We start from the raw sequence: 16,579 nt of genomic DNA on the forward strand, positions 1-16,579 counted from the left end.
GAGTAAATTGTCGAAAGGTATAGAAACTGATTTTATTTTGCAATGAGGAAAACAAAAGTTATTTAAAAAATACTGAAACCGTAGAGGGAATCCCTCCCTAGGTGTGTGACGGAGGTTTAATAGCGAAGAAATGGCGGCTGTAAAAAAAAATCTCGAAAATATGGTTGACATGATATCTCCAGTCAGAACAGACGGAATTAAAAAATTCAAAGGGATTATTAAAATACTAGCAAATTTTGCGCGCTACGCGCGCATATCATATTTCTTATTTCACAATGAAAAACTTATATTATGATATGTGTATTAACCCATTAAAGCGATGTGTTATTCACGTATCCGATATATTTTATTATGGAAAAATATATCACATTAAATAACATGACTTTAATTCTGATGTGCACATGAATCAGAATTCAGAAAGTAAATGTTTTAATTTTAGCCTGATACCTAGTAATAATTTTTTATGATAATTTTTTGAAAAATTAGGATAAAAAAGAAAGTTTAATATTTTTAATATTAATATTTTTCCAAATTGTTTAATAATATTTAAAGAATACAGAAAAAAATAATAAAATAATTTTAAAAGTTATAAACTGCTGAAGTTTATAAGTGAAAAAAATTCTGGTTGACACGATAACTCAAAGTCTACTCAACCGATTTACTTCAAATTTTGCAGAAATGTTCTTTGTATATATCTCTTTATGATCGGAACCTTGGATTTAAAAAAAAATATATTTTTTTATTTTTAAAAAATTCAAAAATGTCAAAAAAACACAACTTTTTTCTAAATCGTCGCCATTTTGCTAAAAAAAATTTTTCTTTTTTCCAATGTACCAATCAAAGCAAAGTCTGTAATAATCAAGAATTTCTTTGAGTTTTTTGTTTTAGAGCATTACAAAAGTCTCCACACTGTCAACCAATTCGCACTTTCTTTTTTTTAGTCCCCACTTCACCAGTTTCTAACTTTAAAAAAATTTTAATTTTTTTTCCTAATTTTTTTCTGTATTCTTTAAACATTAATAAATAATTTGCAACAAAAGTAAATACTAAAAGTGTTGAACTTTCTTTTTTATCCTACTCGGAAAAAAAGACCAGAATACTACCTTAAAAGGTAGTAAAAACTTTTGACTTTTTTCATGATTATAAAGAATATTCTGATTCACTCTAAAAATTATTAGATAGGTACACACAAAAAAATTTCTATACTTTTATTTACGAATTTTCTTAATTAAAAAATTATTCCAAACTACAAATAACTTCATTTTTAAAAAGAGATATTTACCTACTTATTATTATTTTTCTGTAGGAATTAAGATTTAAAAAAAATTTGAAATTTAAAAACTTATAAGAATATTTTTTTAAATATGAAGAAGTCTTTTACTCGGAGTGATCAATTTATTTTTTTTAAGAATTAAAGATAACCTAGGGATAAAATTATTATTTTATATAAGAATATTGTTACTATAATTTTTTCTAAATTATTTTTATCATTTAAATTCCATTATTATATTCTAGAATTATTTTCAAGAATGTTTAACTAAAGTTCTTCTTTAAATTAATTATTAGTTAAAAGTACGAAAAATTTCAATTTTCAAAGATTTTAATTTGCTAACATATTCAAAATTCAATTATTTCTATAAATTTGTACTATAATGCTTTTAATATTAAATTATTATTATCTTAAATTTATTTTTAAATAAGTTTTTATTAGAAAATTTTAGGAGAATTCAATTATTTAATTACAAAAATAAATAAATTGTTCAATAATTGTTAAATAATTTTATTAAAATTTTTGAGAATAATTGAATACTTTAGAAGAATTTTGTTATCTATTTATAAAGAAATTTAATTTGTAAAAATTTTTTTAAAAAATTTGTAAATAATTTAATTTCTGCAAAGTATTTTATTACTTTTCAAAGTATTTGAATTCTTGCGATAAATTTTGATTTCCAATAACCTCGAAAATATATTGTGCAAAATGGATACAAAAGAAATGTCAAACCTAGAAATAAAACAAAAGAATCCACAAAAGTCTAACTTCAGGTGTAGACAGAGATCTGGAAATCCGGATACGAAGATTATTATAGTTAATAGGTAAGTGGTTATAGCCTGAACTAAAATCATAATTTTTAACCTGTTTTTTGAACAATTTTAGGTGCAAAAGAAGGGGTAAAAAAGTAAAAAGTCCGCCATTTTGTTATTTTTCAATGAAAATTTATTAATTTAGTTCAGGCTGTAACTACTTACCTATACTTTAATAATCCGTTTGAATTTTTTAATTCTATCTGTTCTGACTCGAGATATCATGTCAACCAGATTTTCGAGATTTTTTTTTACAGTCGCCATTTCTTCGCTATTAACAACAAAAAATATAGAAAGAAATTTTTTTAATTTAGTTTAATATATGTGTAATAACATGTGAAAATTTTAAAATGTTTAAATAAATTTCACTATGAAAAAAAAATTCTTCAAAATACGTGCAAAAGACCCAGACTGCCCCCTTCATCCGTTATCGCTTTATTATTAAAAAAACCGGACAAGTGCGAGTAGAACTCGTACTAAAACCGAGGGTTCCGTACCCTCGTTTAAAACTTCTACTTTTTTGCTGGAAAAAATATAAAGATCAACTCCAATATTTTTCGCTGTATTTTTTCTGTAATCTACAGGTGAAAATAAATAAATAACTAATTTTCATCTCTTCACATAAAAAACTGTGGGCGCTAGGGTAAAAAACACGTTTTTTTGACGAAATTTAAAAAAATTTTAAGTTTTTCGCTAAAAAAAAATATGAAGATAAAATCCAATTATGTTCGGTGTATTTTTCCTAAAATCTACACTTGAAAATACATCAAATAAGCAAAACTGTAGTCCAATAGGCCAAGAATTGTGAAAACCAAGGGAGGGGGGGTACACACTTTTTTTCTAAAACGAAAATTTTTTTTAGTTTTTCGCAAAAAAATATGAAGATGAACTCCAATAATTTTTTCTGTATGTTTGTTGAAATCTACACGAAAAAATAAATAAAAATGTATAACGCCAGTCCACTAGACTAAGAATTGAGAGAACTAGCATAGGTATAATTATTATCAAAAATTGAAAAAAAAAATTTAGGTTTTCGCTCAAAACGCAATGAAGATCAATTCTAATCATTTCCACTATATTTTACCTGTAATCTACACGTGAAAATACAAAAGTGTTCCAATTTTCAGCTCTTTAGGTAAAAAACTGTGAGTGCTAGGGTGAAATAAACGCTTTTTTGACGAAATTTTTAAAAACTTTGAGTTTTTCGATGAAAAAAATATGAAGATCAAATCCAATCATGTTCGCTATATTTTTCCTGAAATCTACACACGAAAATACATAAAATAAGCAAAACTGCAGTCCAATAGGCCAAGAATTGTAAAAACCAAGGGGGGGGGTACACACTTTTTTTTTAAAAACGAAAAAATTTTTTAGTTTTTCGCAAAAAAAAATATGAAGATGAATTCCAATAATTTTTTTTGTATGTTTGTTGAAATCTGCACGAAAAAACAAATAAAAATGTAAAACGCCAGTCCACTAGATTAAGAATTGAGAGAACCAGCAAGGGTTAAAGTATGTTCGTGCTTGCAAAAAGAGATTTTAGATGTTCGATGAAAACACCATGAAGATCAATTCTAATCACTTCCGCTATATTTTTCCTGTAATCTATGCGTAAAAACGAATAAGTATGCCAATTTTCAGCTCTCCAGGTAAAAAAATGTAGGCGCCAGGGGGGGGGTACATGGATTTTTTTCGAAATTTTCAAAATTTTTGACTTTTTCGATAAAAACAGAATGAAGATCAATACCAAATGTGTTCGCTATATTTTTCCTTTAATCCATTTTTGAAAATACATATGCATACCAATTTTCAACTTTCTAGGTAAAAAACTGTGAGCGCTAGGGGGGGGTACATGCCTTTTTTTGCGAAAAATGGCCAAAATTTGATGTTTTTCGTCGAAAACTCTATGAAGATCAATCCCAATCACGTTCGCTATATTTTTCCTGTAATCTACGCGTGAAAATACATACGTGTACGAAATTTTAGCTCTCTAGGTGTAAAACTGTGAGTGCTAGAGGGGGGGTACATGGTCATTTTTGTAACCGTTCCAATAGGGTTCCTACCGGGGTACGGAACCCTAAAAATATGAAGCCCGTTACGACCGATCGGTGCGTTGAAATGCAACTGCGACGACTCGATTCTGGCTTCGCACGGCTGTGAATGGGAGAAAGAGCAGGGACGGATTCATGCGGAGGAACGATAAACCTTCCAGTTTCTATATATTCTTCGTAAAACGTCATTATTTATTATTCCCCGCATATATCCGATCCTGCTTTCTCTCCCATTCGCAGCCGCACGAAGCCAGAATCGAGTCGTCACAGTTAAATTTCAATGCACCGATCGGTCGCAACACGGCTTCACATTTTTAATGATAAATCGATGACGGAATAACATTTCTTTATTTTCGAAGGTCTATTTTAAAGCTGAATTTCTAACGAAGATTTCTGTGTTTTTAAAAAACATTTATCTAAATTTTTCTAGATTTTTGAAAAAATGACTTCAAAGACGGCTTATTTGACGCAAAATTTAATAAGCTTTCTAACCCTATTTAAGTTTTTTTTTGTATCTTCTTTTATTTCCGAGATATGATTGAAAAAGTGATAGCATGTTTTTTCATAAAGTCGCATGTAATTGTCCTGATACTCGTGGACGGTAGTGTATTTAAAACATATCGAATGTAAAAAGTAATACAAAATTTAATGAAATTTACAATAACGATATAAAAATTAGAATTCTTAAAGCAATTTCTATTACATTAGTAGCAATTTTTAAAAGTCACTTCTGTAATAGTTATTAGTAATTTTTACTACCAGAAATAGTAATATTTACTTCATGCGATGTATATTTTACAATGAATAGTAATTTTTAATATAAGAGTATAATTATTACTATTCCATAGGAATTTTTACTAGAAACTCAGCACCATTTTTCTCCGTGCAAGTTATAATAATTTCTTTCTATATGATTAAACATATTTTTAATAAGTTTTACAAAATTTTCAAAAATCACGTGCAAGGTGCTCGCCTACGAAACGCCTCACAATGGGATTTTTTACCATTTACTTCTCAAAAATGTCTATAGACTACAATTTTTATTCGATTTGAGTGTTTTTTGTTTTAAATAAAAGGAGAATAATTTCTCAAGGGATCCCTCCATGCAAACCTAAGAATATTCAATTGTTAATAATTTTTTTAAACTCAAATTTAACAAATTAATTGTGTACTTTCCTTTAAAAATGAAAGATTATTTTCTTATTCCGTTACTACACATGTCCTAAATCAGTTTAAATTAATATAATAATATAACCTGCAGATAAATAGTAAATCATAAAATAATTTATCTAAACTGTTATAAACAATACTAGTTAACAAACATACACGGAAAGAAAAGGTCTGGAAGAGATATCCATAAAAATATTGTTGAGCAGAATATTGGTGTGTTATCCAATTCAATGGAAGAGACAACTTTCAGAATGGAAGCACATTCCATATTCAATGGATGAGGGAGCCATATTATATTGTTGAATCAAATATGGATGTGACATCCATAGGCATGGTTGGGCTTACAATTCAGGCTATGGATTTTCACATATGGCTGCCTCATCCATGTAAACTTTGGTTGGGAGATCCATAGTTAGTTCAAAATTTCGATACATGTTGCGCGCAATTCATTATCATGGCATCCATTTAAAAATGGTCGTCTCAATTTGTCCGTCGCGTCGGTTTCCTGTCACATCTATATAATCACGTTGTGAGTTTATTGTGTATAAATAATGTTATAATTGTTTATTATTTATTATCGTTATTGTCTATTAGTGTTTATGTAAATTCATTTTCATAAAATATGTGTAGAGTATATAAGGAATATTATATGCTCAAATATTGTAGTTGTGTGTATAGTGTAGTGGATAGCGTTAGTGTTTGGTATGCGTTAGGTCTAGGGTTCGTGTCCTCCCTCCATCGGTTGATAATTTATTTCGTTAATATGCGGTTATTCAATAAGTGGTGTGTATTAATTAACAAAAATGTGCATAAAATATCTCAAGTGACATAGAATTTAATTATTTGAGTGATTCTAATTTTTTTGTTTCCCATTTCCATTACTATGGATCACCCAACCATAGGTCTTTTACTGCTCCAACAATATACAGCCAGCCATAGAATATGGATGGAGCAACCTTAACTATGGATATCCCGTATTTTTCAATATAATATGGCTGTGATATCCATGTATCTGGATGTGTCAACTATTCCTTTTTCTCCGTGTAGTTAACTTTGGTTCCTCTCCATCAAAAAACGTTGTTCTTTCATATTTATATTGTACTTTAGGTTCATTTAATGAATATATCTTCTTTTGGTAAAAATTTTTTTTAATTGTTATAAACAATAATAGTTAAAAAATAATTAACTTTGGTTTATCTGCACTAAAAAGAATTTTTTTCATAGTTTTAATTGAAGTTTATTACAAAGAATATATATGTTAAAATAAAAAAATAAACATTTAATATAAATATATGTGGTCGTCCACATAAAAAGGGCCCATATTGTCGGTTATAGTTTTCGAGATAATCGCAATTTAGTAATTTTGGAGCAAAATCTTATTTTTTTTTTATTATCAATCTACATGTTTTGACAAGTCGAATCATGCGGTTTTCATTAATTTATCGATAATTTAACTGTTTGATTTCATTGGTTCTTTAGAAAAATGAAAAGGGCATATTTTGTCGGTCATTTGCAAAAGTAATCCGTATTTTAAAAATGGAGGTGTGGAAAAATTTAAAACCTCTTGATTTTTCATCTTTAAGGTGTCCTGGACTGTAAACAATTCTTATCTGAATAACTTAAAATTAAAATCGGTAAATAATTAACGAAGTTATGACCATTTTTGCAAATTTAAAAGGCTGAATTGAGTTGAGGCGGCGAGAATTACGCTCCTTCGAGTACTCCCACTCCGACGTTCAGAGGTTGAAAAAAGGATACATTTACTTTTACTTGATATAAATGAAAAATTAATGCACAAAACCTTATGTCCAATTTTTTTTCATAAAATACATATATTGAACTATAAGTGGTATGAATTGCAATTAAAAATATTAATAATTAACTAGTCAGGAATTTTTTGAAAAAAATAAACTAACTCTCCCCTCCTTGAAGCTAGGTCGGATTTTTTTGGACAAGTTTTGTGAAAACGAATGAAATTAAATTCCCTTTACAGCAAATCGATAAAGTGAAAATTGACTGAGTTATTCCATTTGTTTATGTCAAAAAACATACCCTTTTTTAACGTCTATTATTATGCACTTAGATAAAAAAAATTAATTTCCTATTTTAATGAAATAAAAGTTTGACTCCTTAACTGTACTCTCGAAGAAAAAAAATCGATATTCGCAGGTCCAAAAGTAGGGAAATTCCGTTGAAAAATTTCATGTTTTTAATTAACAAATGGAATAAAACAAACTATTTGTCCGATCGAGTTGAATTTTTTTTTAATTTATTCAGCTTCGCAAGGAGAATATTCCTGGTGAGTCGTAAACAAATTCAATAATTATTAACAAAGTTATTAAACAATTAAAAAAGTGCTATTTTTAATGGTTTAAATTCATTTGCAACTAAACTAATTAACCTTTTTCAACGTATGAACAGTCATTTGAAAGGTATTTTCAAGCTCTACAACTTTTAATCACAACTTTTTCCTCTAAAATTTAACCGGAAGCAAGGGTCATCGAAAAACTACGTTTCTCGAACTTTGACGATTGTTTATACTATTTTTTGCAACCGGAAATCGAGAGCAAACCATGGGGCTCTTATATGGGGCCCTCAAACTACAAGAAACTATTGAGACTTTTCAGGTTGCATTTTTATGCAATTTTAGCACTCACGGACTGGCCTATGAATAAATTCTGCGTAAAATAAGCCGTCTTTGAATCGTCCTGATACTCGTGGACGGTAGTGTATTAATTGTATTTATTTTATTTTAATTAATTTTTGCATTTTAATTTTCAAAATCACAAGAAAATAAAATAAAAAAATTAACATTTAATATAATTATATATGAAATTGTTTATAATTATTGAACGAATTTAGAGCTGTGCAAAATAATTCGAACTGAACTGTTCGAATTTTTTTCGCCTAGTTCGAATGTCGAACATTCGACATTCGAGTTAACCCAGTTTGAATGTCGAAAATTCGACATTTAGGACATATGCAATAACGGAATAAGAAAATAAACGTTCATTTAAAAAAAAACTATCATTGTTTTAAAACGTTCCAAAAACGTTTTTAGAACGTTTCATGTCTGCCAAATAATGTTCCAAAAACGTTCCATTGCTTTTACAACGTTTTAGAAACATATAACGTTTTTGGGACGTTATTTAGCAGACATGATACGTTCTAAAAACGTTTTTGGAACGTTTTTAAAACAATGATGGTTTTTTGCCCACTGGGAAAGTACACAATTAATTTGTTAACTTTGAATTTAAAAAAAATTATGAACAACTTAATATTCTCAGGTTTGCATGGAGGGATATCTTGAGAAATTCTTCTTCTTTTATTTAAAGCAAAAAACACTCAAATCGAATAAAAATAAAGTGGACATGTTTGAGAAGTAAGTAGTAAAAAATCCCATTGTGAGGCGTTTCGAAGAACGCTAGCACCTTGCACGTGATTTTTGAAAATTCTGTAAAACTCATTAAACGCGTCAGCCCACTTCAGGATTTTTTGGAAAATCTTCTGTATATTTTAAGGTTTTCCTAAGTAGAGGAATTTCAAAAATACTAATTTACACTATTCTGCAAAATATCAGAAAACTCAACTTTTTCTATTTTTAGCATGAATAAAAAAATAGAGTGGAATACGAATTGTTTTAATCCAATTGTTTTTGAATGTTCAAAGTTTCATGACTCTAAACCTTTCCCAAAAAAGTAACATACTCTATTGTTTTGACTCGACAATGGAGAATTTTTGTAACAAATTATAATAAAATGAAAATGAAATGAAATTCAAGAAAAAAAAAAAGTCTATTATTTTAATTAATTGTTTACAACTGCATGCAACCTCAAATAAAAATTTGAACAGTAATTCGAATTTCTTTTCATTATCTGTGGAGTTGTTATCAAGTCATACCAAACAAGATATTCTACAAAATCACACTTATAAGTGACTGATCAGTTTAACTTGACAAATAAACTTTCAGAAACTCTGTAAAGTCATTAACAAGAAATTGTGATCACAATCGAGCGTAAATAGATTCAGAAAACTTCTTGAATCCTATTCAGAGAATTATTCTAAATTTTGTTAAGTCTCTAACAAGAAAATCTTGTAACAACAATTTCCTCTAGTAGTTTTGTGGCTACCCACATCCACATAGCACCATATTTTGCGGGAAGCTAACTGGAAACTAACCATGTTAGCTTCTCGTTAGCTTCCCTTGGCCTATAAATGTCCTACGCTTTTTAGTTTTCCGTGTTAGCTTGCAGAAAGTTATCTAAGAAACTTTTCTGAAAACAAGTAGAAAAAAGTTCTTTAAAACTATCTCTGGTAAGTATCTGTAAGCATTAGAAGTTAGTTTCCAGTAAGCGTCATAAGGTAAGTAATATAATATAAATTGATATTATACAAAAAATCATTTACGGAATTTCCGTAATTATCTATTTAATTTGCACTTAAACTTATTTAATATTTCAGTTTACTTATAGCTAAAAAAATAGTATTTATAAATTTAATAAAAATATAAAATAAAAAATATTTCTCTCTATAATTTATTTATTGCCGCGAACTGATTACTTATTTATTCCTCAATATCAATATTATATTATTGAAGAATAATTTTGAAAATAAATTTGGAGGGACTGGGGGTAGAACCCGGGTTCACAACGCAGAAAGAAACAACCTAACCAACTAACCTAATCAACCATGTGTAAGGAAGAATATTTCGGGTCCTTTTAAGCTTCAAGTGATCTCATTGGTTGGCGTCACTAATGGCGGGATAATTTAAAAAAGGATTCACAAAGATATTTGAATTTTCTCATTACAATAAATAATTTAATTTCTAATATTATTTATTAATTAAATCTTCAAAAAATAAGAATAAATAAATTATTAAAAATGAAAATATTAAATTAGAAAGTTAATAGATAAGCATTAAACTAAACTTTATTTTTTTCCTTACTTAATTTGACTTCACATCTATTCGCAATTTGAAGTTAGTTGTTTCTGTTTGCATTTTGTTCTCTAGTTTTTTTTATAATTAATTATTCTTTTTAATATTTTAATATTTAAATTAATAAAAATTCTAATGTATAATAAAATGCTTTCAATATTAGAAAAGCAATTAAACAAAATTTTTGTCAATTAAAAATATTCCTTATGCGTTATTTCTTACTTAATTTTATAATTTTTAACCTGCAATAATTTAATTTTTACAAAAAAATAAATCAAAAATTTTACAAAATAATTAAATTTTTTGCGAAAAATTAAAATAAAATCTTTTACAAAAGTTTATTCTTACTCAAAATTTAATTAGAATAATATTTAAAATTTTTTAAATTTTATAAAGAGTTTTATCAAAATTTCTTATAATAATTTAATTCTTTTGTGAAATGTTATTAATTAATTATGAAACTAATTGAATTTCTGAGAAGAATAATTTTATTAAAATCTTTGAAAATCCTAATTAAATTCATTTGAATTTTTTTTCAAATAATGGAGTTTCTTTAATAATTTCAATCGAAGATTTTGAAAGTAATTGAAAATTATGAACATTTTTATTTTGTTATTTGCATAATAATAGTAAATCATTCCGTGCATAACATTTGCTGATTTATCGATAACTTTTGCAAAATAAAATTTGTAAATACGTTAAGAATATTAAAATTTGAAAAAAGAATAGCAATTTTTATTAATGAATTATTTAATATTGCAGGGTTGCCACAAAACATTAATTTACTTAAAAAAATATTAGATAAAAAAAATATTCTATTACATTTACTTACGAATTTCTTAAATTGTAAAATTATTTGCAAACATCAATAACTAAATTTTTAAATAAACATTTAATTATTATTTTCCCATAGAAATTAAAATTCTTCAAAACATTCAAATTCAAACATTTTTAAAATTCAACAACTTATATAAGAATATTATTATAAAAACATAAAGATATCAATCACTCCGAGTCTTCGACTCGGAATATAAAATATTTCGAAATATAGTTAAATTATTTACAAACATTAGGTATAATAAAATTCGTTGCACGAATTCAATTACTTTCATAAATAATAGGTAAGTTTCTTTACATTATTTCAATTATTTAAACAAAAATTTGAAATAATTCATTGCAAGAATTCAATTACTTTGATTAAATAAATAAAATTCTTCACAGGATTTCAATTATTTTTTATACAATTTTAAGTAAATTCTTCGAAAAATGTAATTATTTTTAAAAATTTGATTAAAATTCTTCAAAAGAATTCAATTATAAATTATTTTTAAAAATTCATGCCATAATGTTTTAATATTCAATTATATCTAAAATTTTAACTGATATTCATTTTTAAATCAATTTTTAATAAAAAATTCTACAAGAATTCAATTATTTAAATAAAAAAATAAATAATTTATTGAATAAATAAATGTTTCTCGAAATTGAATTATCATAAAGAATTTTATCAACAAAATTGAATTTTTTCGAGGAATTTTAATAAAATTTTAAAGAATAATTAATTTTTTCGAGAAATTCAATTAAAATTGTATTAAGAAATTGAAATCTATGATGAGTTTTATTATTCATGAAAATAATTGAATTTTTTTAAAAAAATATTATTTATGAAAATAACTGAATTATTGCGAAAAAATTTATAAAAAATTTTGTAAATAGTTGAACTCCTGTGAAATTTTTATTATTTATGAAAATAATTTAATGTTTACTTAGAATTTTATGATTAATTTTTTATAAATATTTGAATTCTTTTGAAAAATTTTATTAAAATATTAGATATTGAAAATCAAAATTTAATTATTTTCAGTACTTTAATAAAAATCTCTGACTTTTCCGTGATTTCCCTTGCCTCTGGCAATCCTGTAATAGAAATAATCCCAGGCGCGAAAGACCAGTGCTGACGATGGGTTGAAACTTGACTGAGTCTTGAACGCCCAGCGTGGGTAACCCAGAGTTGAAGCAGTCTTTATATCATTGTCACTCAATATTGGTTCAGCATGGGACACCAATGTTCGTCCCATGCTCGATTTAACACTCGGTCAATCTTCGTGAGTGGAGCTTCAACATCCAGTCTTTATTCAAGCTTGAATCAATCTTGATAGTTTATTTATTACCGTGTGCACTTAACAGTATTAGATATAAATATTTATAAATTATTTAATATTAAAATATTATTATCTGATATTTTTTAGTAATTTTTTATACTATTTAAAAATTATTATTCTTATTATTAATTATTATTAAATAATATAATAAGTATTATTATTATTATTATTGTTATTAAGATATCAATTGGTAAATAAATATTAATATTTATATTAATTATATAAGATTCATATCAATAAAGTTAAATTATTATATATTATTTTTTTTTCTTGCACAGTGTCAAATTATTATTTCAAAGTTCAAGAGTTTCGTTTATCTGAAAAATTTTCAGTGAAACAAATGTTCATTAGGTAGTAATAAATATTTATGCCTAGTAGTTTTACACTAGGTTTAACTGTTTACTGAATATTATCAAAAATATATTTTTCGTCAAACGCGCGCGACTAAACACAAATAACCTTGAGACTTTACAGCGCGACGTTGCGATTGTCGTGCTCCCACCATCCCATCTACTCAATGCTTTCCCCTCATGACGTCATAGGCGGGGAAAGCATTGAGTAGATGGGATGGTGGTATTTGTGTTTAGTCGCGCGCGTTTGACGAAAAATATATTTTTGATAATATTCAGTAAACAGTTAAACCTAGTGTAAAACTACTATAGGCATAAATATTTATTACTACCTAATGAACATTTTTTTCACTGAAAATTTTTCAGATAAACGAAACTCTTGAATTTGAAAATAATAATTTGACACTGTGCGAGAAAAAAAATAATATATAATTTAACTTATAAAATTATCAGAAAAAATATTTTAATATTAAATAATTTATAAATATTTATATTTAATATTGTACAGTGCACACGGCAATAAAGGAACTGAATATTGTAACAAGATTGACCAAGTCTTGAATCGAGCATGGGACGAACATTGGTGTCCCATACTGAGTGACGGCACTGGCATTGATATAGTAGATTAGGCGAGAAGCCTTCCAGCCTTCTGTGGCCGAGCGGTTTAAATGCGTGCGTTGAGAACTTCCGGTATGCGTTAGGGGCGGGGTGCGTGAGTTTCGATCCCACATGCGAGCGAATATTTTTCATTCTTTGTTATAAGCGTTTATATAAAATAATAAAATTGTGTGTTGTGTTGTGAATAAAAAATGTGAACATGTTTATAAATAATGTTAAAAGTCTGTTAAAAATCAAGAAAAAAATGTAACGATTAACAGAAAAATTGTCTTTTTTTACTAAAATTATTTTTTTTAAATTACTATTCAAATGATATTTATTGTTAGTAATATATTCTTATTTATATGAAGATAATATAATTATTACAAATAATAACTTATTGTCATTAAATATATATGTATATATACGCACATGAATTAAAATAATAACAATAATATTTATTATTATTATTAATAATTCATATATTCACATTATATTGAATAAACGTGAGAAACGAGTAAATTTGGGAACAGTGGAAGCAGTCTTGTTTCAGTCCTGCATCAGGCGTCCGCAGCATTGATTGAGCATTGATGTCCAATGCTGAATCAAGGCTCGAGCTGCAGTCTGGAATCGGTGTTACATTTAAGCTTCGATCATTCCTGCTCTCGCTGATTCACTCATGCTCAATCAATGTTGACCAATGCTCGGCCAATCTTTATAAAGCCTGAACTCGGCGTCACTTCGCGCCTGGGATTTATTGTTTAAATTATATTTTTTTAAAAATCGATTCTTTAAATAAAAACATTTCAAATGAATGAATAAAATAAAAATGATATAAAAAAATAGTAAAATAAATATAATTTAAAGAATAAATTATTTCTATTATTAAATAATTCATTATTAATAAAAATTGCTATTCTTTTTTCAAATTTTAATATTCTTAACGTATTTACAAATTTTATTTTGCAAAAGTTATCAATAAATCAGCAAATGTTATGCACGGAATGATTTACTATTATTATGCAAATAACAAAATAAAAATGTTCATAATTTTCAATTACTTTCAAAATCTTCGATTGAAATTATTAAAGAAACTCCATTATTTGAAAAAAAAATTCAAATGAATTTAATTAGGATTTTCAAAGATTTTAATAAAATTATTCTTCTCAGAAATTCAATTAGTTTCATAATTAATTAATAACATTTCACAAAAGAATTAAATTATTATAAGAAATTTTGATAAAACTCTTTATAAAAATTTAAATATTTTAAATATTATTCTAATTAAATTTTGCGTAAGAATAAACTTTTGTAAAAGATTTTATTTTAATTTTTCGCAAAAAATTTAATTATTTTGAAAATTTTTGATTTATTTTTTTGTAAAAATTAAATTATTGCAGGTTAAAAATTATAAAATTAAGTAAGAAATAACGCATAAGAAATATTTTTAATTGACAAAAATTTTGTTTAATTGCTTTTCTAATATTGAAAGCATTTTATTATACATTAGAATTTTTATTAATTTAAATATTAAAATATTAAAAAGAATAATTAATTATAAAAAAAACTAGAGAACAAAATGCAAACAGAAACAACTAACTTCAAATTGCGAATAGATGTGAAGTCAAATTAAGTAAGGAAAAAAATAAAGTTTAGTTTAATGCTTATCTATTAACTTTCTAATTTAATATTTTCATTCTTAATAATTTATTTATTCTTTTTTTTTGAAGATTTAATTAATAAATAACATTAGAAATTAAATTATTTATTGTAATGAGAGAATTCAAATATCTTTGTGAATCCTTTTTTAAATTATCCCGCCATTAGTGACGCCAACCAATGAGATCACTTGAAGCTTAAAAGGACCCGAAATATTCTTCCCTACAAATGGATGATTAGGTTAGTTGGTTAGGTTGTTTTTTTCTGCGTTGTGAACCAGGGTTCTATCTCCAGTCCCTCCAAATTTATTTTCAAAATTATTCTTCAATAGTATAATATTGATATTGAGGAATAAATAAGTAATCAGTTCGCGGCAATAAATAAATTATAGAGAGAAATATTTTTTATTTTATATTTTTATTAAATTTATAAATACTATTTTTTTAGCTATAAGTAAACTGAAATATTAAATAAGTTTAAGTGCAAATTAAATAGATAATTACGGAAATTCCGTAAATGATTATTTGTATAATATCAATTTATATTATATTACTTACCTTATGACGCTTACTAGAAACTAACTTCTAATGCTTACAGATACTTACCAGAGATAGTTTTAAAGAACTTTTCTCTACTTGTTTTCAGAAAAGTTTCTTAGATAACTTTCTGCAAGCTAACACGGAAAACTAAAAAGCGTAGGACATTTATAGGCCAAGGGAAGCTAACGGGAAGCTAACCATGTTAGCTATAGAAGCTAACATGGTTAGTTTCCCGTTAGCTTCCCGCAAAATATGGTGCTATGTGGGTACTATTTTGATTACAATATTAATAAGGTATAAAACATTATAATATTTAATATATTAATATACATATATTATAATATATAACATTATATGGTCACACATTATAAGCATAAAGTCTTTTCATTCCTTAATAAATAATAAGTTAAAATAAATGCTTACTATTTATTTACCTTTGTATATGTAACGTACTTTGCTACGAAGACTTTTTAAAAGTTAATCCAATATTTAGGTTTTTTTCAACATAACAAACAGTGCAACACAATATTTTAATACTAAACAAAAATCATAAAATCAAAACGTTTCTCTTCGTTAAAAAACAACACTACACTACGAACAGTATATTTATTATTAGTATGTATATGTCGTCATCACTAAAAATTTCTTATAATAATAAGAATTAAAAAATTTAACAAAAATGTATGTTCCAATATTTTTTAAGTGCGAAAATTGTGTAGAACATATAAATTAAATAATTAATTAAGGATAAAAACACAAACTGGACAAAGTTCGCTACCGAACTACAACCAAAGCCAAAGACACGTGTGCAATCCCCTCTGTAAATGTTTCATGTGGAATATACGAATTCTACATATACGAATACACCCTCCTTATAAATTTGTCACCTACACAATGTCGAAACATCCAAAAATACGCACGCATCCCAGGGACGTGATTTACTTGAGTAGAGATTAAAAAATAAAACACATTTTTTAAATTTGAGTACTTAAATGTTTTACAGAAATCACACATTTTTTGAAAGACATGTGTA

General features: G+C 26.2%; 1 protein-coding gene across 5 annotated transcripts in view; it reads right to left on the bottom strand.

Moving 5' to 3' along the window:
* Nucleotides 1-16,354, bottom strand: part of LOC122507833 — a 701,895-nt gene extending 685,541 nt beyond the window's left edge. For 4 of the 5 annotated variants that reach the window (XM_043620763.1, XM_043620764.1, XM_043620762.1 and 1 more), the window contains exon 1: nucleotides 15,981-16,333. The gene's annotated coding sequence lies outside the window, so the exon portion shown is untranslated. Of the gene's footprint in view, nucleotides 1-15,980 lie in introns of all 5 variants that reach the window. The other variant, XM_043620759.1, reaches the window with a different exon arrangement.
* Between the last annotated feature and the right edge of the window lie 225 nt (nucleotides 16,355-16,579).

Source organism: Leptopilina heterotoma, unplaced genomic scaffold (genome assembly GCF_015476425.1).
Source record: "Leptopilina heterotoma isolate Lh14 unplaced genomic scaffold, ASM1547642v1 Lhet_510, whole genome shotgun sequence".
NCBI classification, from domain to species: Eukaryota; Metazoa; Arthropoda; class Insecta; order Hymenoptera; family Figitidae; genus Leptopilina; species Leptopilina heterotoma.